The sequence below is a fragment of the Vanellus vanellus genome (assembly GCF_965231255.1).
Source record: "Vanellus vanellus genome assembly, chromosome: Z".
Lineage (NCBI taxonomy): Eukaryota > Metazoa > Chordata > Aves > Charadriiformes > Charadriidae > Vanellus > Vanellus vanellus.
This window is the reverse complement of record NC_138908.1, coordinates 72,802,255-72,817,120: the sequence shown is the minus strand read 5'-3', so window position 1 is coordinate 72,817,120 and position 14,866 is coordinate 72,802,255. Positions and strand designations below refer to the sequence as shown.

At 40.7% G+C, this 14,866-nt stretch overlaps 1 long non-coding RNA gene across 1 annotated transcript; it reads right to left on the bottom strand.

Moving 5' to 3' along the window:
- Window positions 1-5,801: 5,801 nt before the first annotated feature.
- LOC309683093 lies at window positions 5,802-12,753 on the bottom strand. The gene is made up of 3 exons (XR_014270188.1): window positions 12,723-12,753; window positions 12,000-12,015; window positions 5,802-6,070 (listed from the first exon to the last, which is right to left on the bottom strand). It is a non-coding gene; the product is annotated as an uncharacterized lncRNA (long non-coding RNA).
- Between the last annotated feature and the right edge of the window lie 2,113 nt (window positions 12,754-14,866).

The following is a 14,866-nucleotide window of genomic DNA, read 5'->3' as shown; positions in this document are numbered from 1 at the left end:
CCTTCCCTGGTTAAGACATCAGATTACTACCCACTACTGATATTTCAGGTAGGTGGTGATGAGGTAGGTACTAGAAGTCAAAGGGCAATGAAGAATGACTTTAGGGCCCTGGGACGGCTGGCTAAGGGATCAGGAGCACAAATAGTGTTCTCCTCTATCCCACCATTTGCAGGGGTTGACGAGGGGATAAATAGGAGGAGTCAGGAAATTAACTCCTGGCTCCGAGACTGGTGTATCCGGCAGAACTTTGTTTTTTTTGATCATGGGCTCATCTACAGGAAACCAGGCATGCTGGCAACAGGTGGGGGAAGCCTAACCCGAAGGGGAAGAAAGATCCTGGGACAAGAGCTAGCAGGGCTCATCTATAGGGCTTTAAACTAGGTTTAAAGGGGGATGGGGATGAAACCAGGATTACAAAAGTGGTGCCTGGGAGAAGCGTACCAGTGCTTCTGGGTAAAAGTGTTAGCAAGGTCTTGCAGCCTGTCCCAGTGGTGGTGGGGGATGGTGAATTGTGTGACAGCAAAGACATGAGGGGTAGTGATAATTTGGTAGCTACAGTAGTGTCTGAGTATGATCAGGTGCGAATTAGGGCTTGTCCCCCCAAGAAAGTGGCAGGACAATTAGCCCAGCTGAAGTGCATCTATACTAACGCACGCAGCATGGGAAATAAACAGGAGGAGCTGGAGGCCATTGTACAGCAAGGAAACTATGATATAGTTGCCATCACAGAAACGTGGTGGGAGGACATACACAGGTGGAGTGCTGTAATTGATGGCTACCAACTCTTCAAAAAGGATAGGCGAGGAAGGAGAGGTGGTGGGGTGGCCCTCTATGTTAGGGGCAGTTTTGAATGTCGGGAACTTAACAGTGTGGATGACAACACTGAGTGTGTATGGATAAGAATTAAGGGGAAGGCCAATAAGGCAGACATCGTGATGGGAGTTTGTTACAGACCTAATCAGGATGTAGAAGTTGATGAAGTATTCTATAAGCAGCTGGCAGAGGTCTCACGATCGTCTGCCCTTATTCTTGTGGGGGACTTCAACTTCCCCAACATCTGCTGGAAATACTACGCAGCAGAGAGGGAACAGTCATGGAGGTTCCTGGAGTGTGTGGAAGACAACTTCCTAACACAGCTGGTGAAGGAACCAACTAGGGGAAGTGCCCTACTGGACCTACTGTTTGTTAACAGAGAAGGTCTTGTGGGGGATGTAAAGGTTGGAGGTCGCCTTGGGCAGAGTGATCACGAAATGATAGAATTTTCAATTCTTGATCACGTAAGGCGGGGAGCCAGCAGAACTGCCACCTTGGATTTCCGAAGGGCAGACTTTAGCCTGTTTAGGAGCATGGTCGAGAGTGTCCCTTGGGAGGCAGTTTTGAAGAGCAAAGGTGCCCAGGAAGGCTGGGCATACTTCAAGCAGGTGCTCTTAAAAGCGCAGGAGAAGGCCATCCCCGTGTCTCGAAAAACGAGCAGACGGGGAAGACGACCAGCCTGGCTAAATAGAGAACTTTGGCTGGACCTCAGGGAAAAAAGGAAAGTTTACATTCTCTGGAAAAGGGGGTTGGCAACTTATGAGGACTATCAAGATATAACAAAGCTTTGTAGGGGGAAAATGAGAAGGGCCAAAGCTCAATCAGAACTCATCTTGACCACTGCAGTTAAAGACAATAAGAAGAGATTCTTTCAGTATATCAATAGAAAAAGGAAGACTAGGGAAAATGTAGGCCCACTGGTGAATGAAACAGGTGCCCTAGTGGTGGAGGACACAGACAAGGCAGAGTTACTGAATGCCTTCTTTTCTTCGGTCTTCACTGCTAAAGCTGTCCCTCATGAATCCCATACTCTGGAGGCAAAGGGGAAGGTCTGGAGAGAGGAAGATTTTCCCTCAGTTGAGGAGGACCGTGTCAGAGACCACTTGGCCAAGCTGGACATTCACAAGTCCATGGGCCCTGATGGCATGCATCCGCGAGTGCTGAGAGAGCTGACGGATGTTATTGCTAGACCACTCTCCATCGTATTTGAACGGTCATGGAGAACAGGAGAGGTGCCTGAGGACTGGAGGAAGGCTGACATCACTCCAATCTTCAAAAAAGGCAAGAAGGAGGACCCAGGGAACTACAGACCAGTTAGTCTCACCTCTGTCCCTGGGAAGGTAATGGAGCGACTCATTCTGGACGTCATCTCCAAACACGTTGAGGAACAGGAAGTTATTGGAAGTGGTCAACATGGATTTACCAAGGGTAAATCATGCTTGACCAATCTGATAGCCTTCTATGATGTTATAACTGGTTGGCTGGATGAGGGGAAAGTCGTGGATGTCATCTACCTTGACTTTAGCAAGGCTTTTGACACTGTGTCCCATGACATCCTCATTAGGAAGCTGAGGAAGTATGGGCTAGATGAGGTGACAGCGAGGTGGATTGAGAGTTGGCTGCGGGACAGAACTCAGAGGGTTGTGATCAGCGGCACAGAGTCTAGTTGGAGGCCTGTAACCAGTGGTGTCCCCCAGGGGTCAATACTCGGTCCAATCTTGTTTAATATATTCATTAATGACCTGGATGAGGGGACAGAGTGTATCCTCAGCAAGTTCGCTGATGATACCAAACTGGGTGGGGTGGCTGACACCCCAGAGGGCCGTGCTGCCATCCAGCGTGACCTGGACAGGCTGGAGAGCTGGGCAGAGAAGAACCTAATGAGGTTCAACAAAAGCAATTGCAAGGTCCTGCACCTGGGGAGGAAGAAGGCTAGGCACCAGTATAGGTTAGGGGCGGACCTGCTGGGAAGTAGCTCTGAGGAGAAGGATCTGGGGATTGTGGTAGACAGTAAATTATCCATGACCCAGCAATGTGCCCTTGTTGCCAAAAAGGCCAATGGAATCCTGGGCTGCATAGGGAAGAGTGTGGCCAGTAGGTCGAGGGAGGTCATTCTCCCCCTCTACTCGGCACTGCTGAGGCCACAACTGGAATACTGTGTCCAGTTTTGGGCTCCCCAGTTCAAGAGGGACAGGGAACTGCTGGAGCGAGTCCAGCGAAGGGCAACTAAGATGATTAAGGGCTTGGAGCATCTGCCTTATGAGGAAAGGCTGAGAGAGCTGGGACTCTTTAGCCTGGAGAAGAGAAGGCTGAGGGGAGACCTTATTATGGCATACAAGTATCTGAAGGGTGGGTTGAAGGAGGATGGAGCCAGGCTCTTTTCAATGGTTCCCAGTGACAGGACAAGGGGCAATGGGCACAAGCTGGAACATAGGAAGTTCCGTTCAAATACATGGAAAAACTTCTCTACGGTTCAGGTGACAGAGCACTGGCACAGGCTGCCCAGGGAGGCTGTGGAGTCCCCTTCTCTGGAGATTTTCAAGACCCGCCTGGATGCAGTCCTGAGTAATGTGCTCTGGGCAATCCTGCTTTAGTAGGGGAGTTGGACTAGATGATCTCTAGAGGACCCTTCCAACTCTGATAATTCTGTGATTCTGTGACTTTGAGCGCTAGACAACACAAAGTGGCAACAGAGACTTAGCTGTCGCACCACCAGAGGGAAATATCCCACATAGTGTAATCTCCTCAGGCACAATCCTGCACCCTCACAGAATCGGGAAATATAAACCACAGGGTTTGGGGAGAAAAAATGGGTAATCCTCTAATGATACAGCTGGCCTGTAGGAGATCCATCCCCCCCAGTCCAGGACGCTGTACAGGGTAACTTCCCAGGGATTGAGCGACCTTACCTGAGAGAGGGTAAGTGACTAAGAAACATACGTATGGTATATGGCATGCTATTAAGTTTGTGATTGGTGCACTCTTTTAAGGTATTAATATCTAGCGCGCTTGTGGTTTGTGTTGTTACTTGTCAGGATCATTTGTAGGTTGCAATAGTGTATCTCGCTAAGTTCTTTTAAACTGCAATAGTGTAATCACCATTGTACACATAGAACTTGCAATAATGACATATTGGAACTGTGAGTGAAGTCCAAATAAATTGTTAATTTAAACCTCTCAGTGAAGTACTTTTTCCCGTTTCGTCATACCATGGTGGAAACGGCTGTCTCCCTCCTCACCTGAATTCTATTGGGAGCAGTTGAAATTTCATCGTACAGCTGCTACAAGAAAAATAATTCTGTTGAAGTGCACAACAATAAGTTAACCGTGAATTTTTATTTCTTTTCATTTTTCCATTTCCCACATGTATATGATTACAAAAGCTCCACTCATATCTTTAATTAAAATATTCAGTGCCAGAATGCAGCTGACAAACTTCTGCAGCTCTATAGCACAGTCCTTTAGGGCATCATTTACCAAATTTGACCGATATGTTTAACTGTTAAAACAAAATTAGCAAAGGTTTGTATGATACACTGCTTGAATTGTATGCAATTAAGTGTATACAAGCTCTGTTGTCTCCATTGGTATCTAATATGGTTTTATTAACTAGACAGAGGCAGTCTTTGCTGTTGGGAAATTAATACTGTATAAAGTAATGAAAAACTGTGACTGAAAACATCACTATAGAGTTTTAAGATACAACTGAACTGAACAGACAAAGCTTTTTTTATAAAAGATGTGATCAAAAACCAGACATGAAAACACTCAGATTGACTAAAAGGCCCTTGGAAAGACACCATGCTCTAACAAAAAAGCTTCTAGAGTTGGTAACCAGCAGCCACCTGAGACCCTACCACGCAGTGACCCTTACTTGAGCTTTAATATCAGATGACTTCAGATGATGAACACACAACTAGAAGGGAAAAAGAGACTATTTCAGTTTTAAATGCACTAACAAGGTATTACTGTAAAAAATAAGTTTTCCAGAGCACTAAATAAACATTTAAGGTAGCAATTTACCATAAATAGGTGAAACATAATAAAAGTTTACAAACAAACATATTAAAATTGTATTAATGTACCCTGCAAAGACACTATCACTTAAGTGTTTATGGCATAAGTTTCCAGGGAATGACAAGTAGGAGAAAATTGTTAACAATAATTGCTGGGTTTTAGATTGGATCCACGCTTGAACTTTTATTCTTCAAAGTCAAAGGCACAGCATTTTTTAGGACACAACAATGTGTATTTTTGTTTGGAACAAAAAATCTTGGTTAGAAGTAAAAATCAGAACTGATTTTTCACTGGCTGAATTTAAGTGTTGTTTCCCAGATGACAGGAGACAGTTCTGTTTGTTTGGGGTTGGGTTTTTTTGTGAGAATGTCATAGCACTTCAGAACAACTCAGTACACATGGGAAAAACCTGTTCAAACTGAAGTCATTGGAAGAATTAGACTTCATTTCACTAAGGACAAGATGTCATTCTACATCCTAAATACCAGTAAAATTTTAAGAGTTGACATTTCAGTAGGAAAGAACATTCTGACACTACAGAAAGTCTGTATTATTGTTGTACAGATGGCAATGACATTAACTCATTAATTATGGGACGTTTGAAATATATATTGCTAATACTATGCATTTTTTATATTTTCTATTTATTTAAAATATTGTTATATCTGGTCAATATATTTAGAACATTATTTGTAATTTATTATTTTACATACTTACTAGAAAGATGAAAATTTAGCCAGGAACAGAAAAGAAGTGATTGGACAGTGGGCACTGGCTGAGGGTTACCTGTACATGCATTGACTCGTAAGTGAAAAAGACCTATCACAGTTCTCTGTGGCTTAGTCAAGAGAAGACACTCCTTCTTTTTATTCCAGTCCTTTGATAAAAGCTGTCAGATGCTGCCTTAGGACTGACATAACCGACAGGCTGTACATATAGGCGCTATTGTGTTTGCACAACACATGACCAGATCAAGTGTAACTACATATGTCAATACGCAGAAGTTCAGTCAGAATTTGACTGGTGTTGACATTGCCCACACATTTTTTCCAAGATGTTAGTTTCCTTAGCTAGATATTCTGCAGTGAATTGTCACAACCTCAAGAAGATAATACTTCCTCTTCGGTTTTGTTCCTTACTGTCTTTTCTTTTTTTCTTTTTTTTTTTCAGCTGCATCTTTCCTTGTTCTGCCTTTGATGTATCTTTCCTCTACACCCACATTTTCATCTTGAAGACCAGCCTACAAATGCACAGAAGATCAAAAGCACTGTTGTGAAAACCACATTTCTGTTGACTCAAACTCATGGTGCAAGTCAATGCTAATGCTACAGAGGGGATGCAGGTCAGCGTGGTAGTGGCAGAAATAGGACCCTCCTCATGGCTGTCTCATGGTTACGTATTATAGGAAAAGCCAACACCTAAACCCCACTTAAGAAGCATTATAGGGTAACATAGGCAAAAGTCAGCTACAAGCATCTTGCGTTCCAAGAAAACAAGACGTCACTTCAAATTTACCTCTCTTGATTTTCAGATGAAAAAGCACAAGGCAGAGAACGAAAAACGCTCACCTAGGCACCATTGCCATGTTCACAACAGTCAGGGAAACTATTTTCTCTGATGCCAGACTATTAACTTCTTACATATATTTATGTGGAACAAGTGACATCCAGTGGCTGGTACAGTCAATTACTATTCAACTCTCAAGCCAAGTGCTCCAGCATCCATATCTTTCTCCCTCCCTTCAGCTCCCTCTTTACTCCAAGTGCCCACAGGGAGTCAACCTGTTTTTCTGTCTGAGAAGAACTTCTTTGTGACCCTTACTAAAAAAAAAATCACAAGGGAGAATGACACAAGGATTAGTATGTAGATAGGAAGCCCAGATCGCTTTTAAATGACAGTTTTCATGTTCAGGTTTGCAGTAGCATTTAACTGCAAAGCCATTTATGTGGCAACCTCAAAAAAACAAAAAGAAAATTGATTTCCTAAAGGTACTCCAATGAAATTTGCTACCTGTCTGTGATATACATCAAATTAAGTGCTACATAGAATACTCTCAAAAAGGACATATTAACAGCTGAACTGAGTAGGTGAATTTAGAAGTTATTCCTGAAAAATCCCACCAAGACACTGCTAGGGCTGGGAAAGGGAGCACAGAAGCAGCATTAGACACTTTGCCTGGGCAACATTCTTACAAATATCTGATATCCAAAGGTACTTTCATACTTATAAATCAAATTCAACCTTATTTTTATGAGCTCAAAAGTCAAGCACTTCCATACTAACTAGTTTGGCATATATAATGTTACATAAAGACCTAGGAAACCATCTCCTTGATCTGTTTTAACTCAACACTTCTCACAATAACATCACCTGGGCAGAAGTTATACACCAGGGAACCTGGACACTCCAGAATGATCCCAAGAAAACTTTTCTATGACAGTCTCAAGCATAAGGCCCAGTCACAGCCTCAGGAACTTACCAGACCTTGCTCTTGTTCTTACTACTGATACCAAAACTCACTGAAAAAGGACAGAGCACAGAAAAGAAGCTCAGGTCCCATCAAAAGGCAGCCACTGACTATTCGTATCATGAAAGCTGCTAGAATGAATACACTGCATGATGACGAAACAGCTTTGGGATAGCAGGCATTTATTTTACTTTATATTATTTTATTATCAGTAAGCAAGATACAAACTAGAATTCAGTTAAGTAATAGAAGAATGCTATAAACTATGTAATTCTGTGATGGACTGAAGTATTTTAGTTAATTTTGAAGAAGTATTTGACAAAATAGTCAAATCAAGTACTCTGTTCTGAAAGACATCAAATGCTAGAAAACACAGTATGATATTTAAAAAATTTTGTCTGTTTTTTCTACCTTGAAATATCCTCGATACCTCTTCACCATGCATGCACAACTTCTTTTATTTGCTGTAGCTTACTTACAGTAAAATGCTTCATTTTTTGCTATATGTTAATAGTAACATGTGCATTCTATTTTAATTTATCTAAGAACTTTCAAGATTTCAGGATTTTAAAATGAGAAAGTTAACAAACATTGCTGCTAGAGAAAAAGAAAAAAGGGCAAAGCCATTTAAGAATAAGTGCCAGAAAAACGTACCAGAGAGAATCATAGAATGGTTTGGGTTGGAACTAGATGATCTTTACGGTCCCTTCCAACTCCCCTGCCATGGGCAGGGACACCTCCCGCTAGACCAGGTTGCTCAAAGCCCCATCCAGCCTGGCCTTAAACACCTCCAGGGATGGGGTATCCACAACTTCCCTGGGCAGCTTGTGCCAGTGCCTCACCACCCTCAGAGTGAAAATTTCTTCCTGATATCTAATCTAAATCTACCCTCTTCCAGTTTGAAGCTGTTACCCCTCGTCCTGTCACTACACTCCCTGATAAAGACTCCCTCCCCATCTTTCCTGTAGGACCCCTTTTGGTACTGGAAGGCTGCTATAAGTTCTCCCCAGATCCTTCTCTTCTCCAGGCTAAACAATCCCAACTCTCTCAACCTGTCTTCACAGGAGAGGTGCTCCAGCCCTCTGATCATCTTTGTGACCCTTCTCTGGACTTGCTTCAACAGGTCCACATCCTTCTTATGTTGGGGGCCCCAGAGCCCCAGAGAGGCAGAATCACCTCCCTCACCCCACTGGCCACGCTTTTCATACGGTTGGCCTTCTAGGCTGCGAGCACACATTGCCGGCTCATGTTGAGCTTCTCATCCACCAGCACCCCTAAATCCTTCTCCTCAGGGCTGCACTCAATCCTTTCTCCACCCAGCCTGTATTTGTGCATGGGATCGTCCCCACATATGTGCGGGACCTTGCACTTGGCCTACCACACAAATATTTCATAATTTTATATCTCATAGCAGTAGGAAATGTTAGAAGGTACAGGTTTGCCTGACCTACCACAGAAAACAAGTTCTGTACAAAGAAATAACGTAAGGCCAAACAATATAGCTGGGCAAGGAACCAGACAAGCTTTCAGGCTGACACACTTTTCAAGCTGAGTACAAGGCCATTCCCAACTAAAAGAAGAAAATGAGGTCAGAAAAATGTGCCTATTCTTTTCCCAATTACATCAGTTTCCTAATGAAAGATGTCAACTCTCCCTTTCATTTTTAGTCTGTTGTGACAACAACAGGCCACCAAACAATAGCAACAACCAACTGCCTGAGAAGGAAAGGTTTTTTTCAGAAGACAATGTCATAGCTGCTCTGTTACACATTCTGCACAAGGATTGTTTCTCATTGGTAATGGGAACAGAAGCTAAGCCAAAGAGAGCCAACTTCAACATTTCTGGAACAACAAGCTTTCAAGAAAATCTCTAAATGTGCAATGAGGCAGCAGTGCACATAAAACTCTTAGATTTTCAACCAAAACGGTTTTTGTAGAGATAAGTATCATCTGAAACCTACATTTTGACAACTCACATTAATTTATACCAACACATGTAGAAACAGAGCTTTACCCCCACTGTCTGGACCTCAACAGTATTTATTCTTACAGGAGTCTAGTAAATGATGGCAAAACACTAGCTTTTAAAGATGTGCTTATTTTGTGGCAACTCATGTTCCACATCCTTAACACTTACATAGTGCTTGGGGTGACAAAGATCCTAGCTCCTCTTGTAATGTAGAGGTATTTCTGTCACAGGGCAGTCATGAGGCAAACTGGGACTCCCCATCTAGGAGGGTATCAAGGGTATCAAACCTTCCCTGGAACACAGAAGTCTGAACCATACTGTTCTTTAAGGGGCTTTCTTTACAACCATCCCTTATTTTGGGCCAAAAAAAATATTTTCTACACAAGAAATACCATCCAGTAAGGGGATAATGGTTTATCAACAATCAGAAAACATGAATTTCATATTGCAAAGATAAAAATCTCAACATTAACACTTCTTAAATGCCTCTATTCTGACAGCTTGTGAAAACTAACATAAATCACAATTCCTATTACAAGCACTGAACTTTGAAATACAGTATCAGATGAGGGCTGGATAAAGTATCTTCTTGTGTCTTTGTTTTGATGAAACTTTAATATACAAAACAAAATTTTCACACACAAAAAAAGCTGCTTTATATGACCAACTCATATTTTTCTCTGTTCCTTTCCTATTATCTTTGTATTCAACACAATTTAATGCTTGCAAATCATGGTAATTCTTTTCCATGTTTCCATTCCTATTAACCATGGCCACCTCCTCCAACACAAAATGCAGACAATTAAGAAAATAACCAAAACTAATTTTCACCCACAAAATGGGTTATACTGTAACTTCATCAGAGTAATTGCAAACCAATTACAACTATTCTTAAAAGTAAAAGCCACGAGGGAAGCAATTTTTGGAGCTAAATAGACAAAAGGGAGTTGATACTACCCCTGCTTGGAAATGGAAAAATATTAATGAATTTAAACTCTGGCAGAATGCTTCGGTATTTCCTGCAAAGAACATAAGTCTTCAGGTATGGTAAACTTAATGTCAAACTGATCAAAACTTGAGCTACTTCCCTGTCCTAACCTAATATGTTATGAGGTAAGTCTGGCTGAGAGTCAAACCAGTATATTTTAGAGATAAAATAAAAAAGATACTGGTTGAAAACTAAGGCTCCAACACTGACTTTTGCACCTCACCAACATGCTTTTTTGAGGAAAAAAAAAAAAAAAAAAAAAAAAAAGCATTGCTTGCAGGAACAATTCTAACAAAACACCTTCTCAAAGACATATCTTCCAAATATTAGAACTTACTTCCAAAATAAAGAGACCAGTAGGCTAAAATGCTTTTACAGCTACTTGCAGTGAGAAGTTGTCTCACTCATGGAAGGCTCTGCTTTACAGGTTTATTGAAAACTAATGGTAGAATACCACCTAACACACACAAAACCAACAGGGGAGAAGTTTGGAGATTGTATTCCAGGTTCTGGCTGGTAAAAGATCCAGCTTTCTTCTTTTTCTTTTTAACAGCTGACGATTTTAAAGACAATTATTTTGAGAAGAATGCATGCACAGAAACAATGTGTTGCTAAGACTACTACTTATTTTATTTAAAAAATGGTTGCTGCTTGTAAGTCATTTTACATTTTCTGAGATGGAAGGCTATCACACCCATTCAAACACTGAGATTTAACTATTCAGCCCAAAGCCACAGAGCTGGTCCCTGAATAGAACGAAAGAGAATTGACTGTTAACAAAAGTCAAAATCACCCCTCTTGAAAATTTTCTCATTTGTCATGTCATCAACAGTAGACATAAAACGTCAGATGCCTCCTTCTTATCCAGAGGGGTACACTGCAATTCATCAGGGAGACCAACCCGGTACATCTGCAGGACAACCAACACAAGTCTTTTGACCTCCTACATTATACCTTTTGTTACATCGAGCTCTTGAACTGCATTCTGGTCTTTGCAGCTTCATCCCAACATCGTTTTTCTCAACATTTTAATAAATCTGAGGAATTGCAACATGTGCCTAACATGAGGGCTATGGTAATCTCAAGGTAATACACTGAGCTATACTTCCAAACTAAAACTGAAGTTTCTCATTCATATAATCTCCCATTCAGACCATATTCACTCTATTCATATCTTTAATGAACATAAGGGATTTACAGCTACCTGAAAGAGCAAATGAACCATAGAATGGTTTGGGTTGGAAGGGACCTTTAAGATCATCTAGTTCCACCCCCCCTGCCATGGGCAGGGACACCTCCCACAAGACCAGGTTGCTCAAAGCCCCATCCAACCTGGCCTTGAACACCTCCAGGGATGGGGCATCCACAGCTTCTCTGGGCAACAACTTCCAGAATCTCACCACCCTCACAGTAAAGAAAAATCAACAGGTTTATATTTGAAAACAAATGTTAGAGAAACAGAGTAACATTTTAGAACCAACCACAAAGGTCAGTCTACAGCAGAGATGGGAAGTGGCCTCTCTTTTCTAGCTTGGCAACAGAGTTATAGATACAGGACAGTAATGTGGCGTACTGTACAGTTTCCTGTAAAATCAACTCCACAAAAAATGCAAAGGTTACTACTACCTCTTTTGGAGGACAACAGAAATTAGATCCATCAGTAAGAGTTCGCATTTAAATACCAAATACCATAATGATTTCACACAAACCAAAAAAGGAACAAGAAGGCAAAAAGGCAAAAGATACCTGTTGCTCCATCACCCTAAAAAAAAGAAAAAAAATGGTTCTGAGGTTTACAGACAAAATTCAGCAGCTCCATGAGTAACCAACACTTTCTACCTGGTCAATTTGATCTATGGACAGTGTGGTTTATGATATCTCTGGGACTTTAAAAAAAAGTCAGCATCACATCAGGAACGTAACATGAAAATTAGAGCAATTCTTAGCACAGTGCACTATGTTGATTACACATCTCTGGTTTTAAAATTCAAATATAATTAGACCACCTCGTATCATATGGTTCACTAAACTAACATTCAATGGATACTTTTTGGGACAGAGTGCTGATGAAAAATAAGGATTGTTGATGTGCCTATAAATTAGAGAAGAGGCAACTTCCTGTGTTGTGTCCACATATTAATAAATCCACCATGAAATACTTGAAAAAGTAAGTTCATTGTACCATGGCCTGTGACAACAATGAGCTTCTGAGAATGCAGAATCAGAAAACCAAATGGGTTTTCCTGTCCACATGTGTAATATTTTAATAGGGAGAATGGGCAACTGCTAGTTATTACTGCATGAGACAGCTTTAACATCTGCTTGAGCTTTTTATGTTCACTAGCTGTTAGTTTCCATTCTGCTAGGGATTTTTTAAATTGTGGGTTAGACTAACCATGTAACAGAATAACTTAATTTCATGCTGTGCTAGACTTCAACTGCAATCTTGTTTCAGAAGACACTTCTTACCGAGTGTGAAGTCCCATCAGCTCTTTTGTCCTCCAGTTCCTTTGTTGCTTCCTTCCTTTTAATAGGGAAAGGTTTGGATAATAACCAGTTTTATGGCTTTTGTCAGTAAGGGACAGGAAAAGAAGGTCAAGAGACACACAGGGCGTTTTCCTGTTTTCACACTTAATTGCAATACATCACACTGTTAGTAAATGACTTATTCAGCACATCTAACAGAACTGAATCATGTACAACCTCATTTTCAAAGCTATACTTACATGCGAAGTAAAGGTCTGATCTTAATAGCATGATTACTTTACTTTTCTGACATACAATTTCTTCCCCATCTTGTCTGACACACTTCGACCCTATTTTCAAAACATGTAAGAGACATTTTGTACTTCTTGTTCACATAATATTCTAAAGACAGCTGTAATTGGTAAGATTTAAGAGTTATTTTCCATATCCTTGTCTAACTGAAACTGCTTTGCAGAAGTACAGCCTAGAGTTCAAAAAAGCATTAAGAGGTGTGACTTTAAATATTAGCTATGTAGAATTCAGAGAGCCATTTCTCTAACAGGTAAGTAAAACTGGTTATTAACTTATAATTTACCTATGCTGTGCAGAAAATGGGACTGTGGAGTGCCAGGTTTCAGAGTGATGTACAGGGCTACATGCCATCTTGGAGTCTATGGGGAAAAGTAAAATTGATCAACTGTCATTAAGAGAAGACCAGAAACTACCTATGCATATGTTCAGTTGAAGAGTACAATCCTTCTCATTCTCAGGGAAAATCTCTCTCCAGGCAAAAGTGAAATGGAGAAAACAGAATCATTAACTTTTATTTCCTCTAACACTTTCTTCCGTTCATTCTCTTCTCATTAGCTAACATTTCTCATTATCTTTGCAACTGGAAAAAGCGTTCTTTCCTTAGAAGTCATTATGATGACAATAATGATGGAATACAGGATGTAAATTAGTTCCTTAATTTCTCAAGCAATACCTTCAATAAATGTTTCAGGACTGTTTTTGCTACTTCAAAACAACACCTTTTGGGAACTTAAAGCTTTCACTATTACTAAGCCCATTTATGAAAATGTGTAAATATGTATCTTCCTCTCAGGAAGAGCCATGTATCACTTTAGTCTAACACAGTTAATGTAGTATTTCCACTGGGCAGCTGCAGAGCGATTGGATTATGCAAGTCATTACCATTTGTAATTTTTTTTTTTTAAACAAACAACCCCACACTAGTGATATTGCAATGAGTATTCTTCCAACAAGTTTTATGGAATGAGTATTTGAACTGCAGTGCTTAGGGACAGAATGGAATGCCCAGATTTCCCAGCATTCAAATTCCTTCCTGTAAAGTTTTCCTGCAGAATGTGAAAGCTTACACAAAAGCATACATATGAAAAAAGGAAAAAAAATTTTGTTGTTTTTGAGTGTTTTAACTAAAATTTTAAGCTAACTTTTTACAAATAATTAAGCCGTAGAATGGAAGTAAGTGAATCACACCCTCTCGTTCTCTCTTATGCTCCGGAGATCTAGAAGTCTAGAAGTCTATCTTAGTAATAATTTTGGCAGAATAGAATCAAACCTGGCAAACAAGACACTCGGAGCTGAGGATATGAAATCCGCTCCTATGTGTTCGAGGGTGTTTACTGCGCAGGGCCTACAGACCGAATGTTCGTTCACAGCTTTAACACACCTTCTAGTTTAGTTTCCAAAGAACCCAAGTTTGTGTGCTCCAAGACTGCTCTGCAACAGAACCCAAAACTTAGTACGTGGAAAAAAACCCTAATTCACTCCAAAAGCCAGCTTTTTATTCAAACTAAAATACAAAAGTGGGTTCAGTCCCCAATTTCCTTATTTGAACGGACTGGGATCACGTGCTTGCTACAAGGAATCAACATACCAGGATATGTATGACTCATTAATTTATGACATGGTTTCCAAAATTCCAGACTAAAGCAAGAGTTTGAGAAACAGATTGACAGATTAATAGATCACATAACTGCAAATTCATCATTTTGTAATCAGTGAAATTCCCCTACTTTTGTAAGCAAAGTTACAAAGCCAATTTACTAGCACAAAACAAAACTTTGTATGTCTCAGGACAGAACGTAAACACTGCATTTCCTAGAAAAAGCAGCTTTTGGAGA